This window comes from Cebus imitator, unplaced genomic scaffold, assembly GCF_001604975.1.
Source record: "Cebus imitator isolate Cc_AM_T3 unplaced genomic scaffold, Cebus_imitator-1.0 Scaffold38, whole genome shotgun sequence".
NCBI classification, from domain to species: Eukaryota; Metazoa; Chordata; class Mammalia; order Primates; family Cebidae; genus Cebus; species Cebus imitator.
The window spans coordinates 3,706,308-3,706,521 of record NW_016107353.1 but is presented as its reverse complement, the minus strand read 5'-3'; positions in this window follow the sequence as shown (position 1 = coordinate 3,706,521).

The following is a 214-nucleotide window of genomic DNA, read 5'->3' as shown; positions in this document are numbered from 1 at the left end:
TATTTGTCTGTGGTATGCCTGTGTGGCGTGTGTGATGTGTGGCATGTATGTGTGTTATTTCTGTGTGCCGTGTTGGAGTGGGGGAGGAGTTTGTATGTGTGTATAGTGTGTGTGATGTGTGGTATGTGGCATGTAGTGTGTTATTTATGTGTGTGCTGTGTGTTGGAGTGGGAGAGGAGTGTGTGTGTGTGTGTGTGTGTGTGTGTGTGTGTGT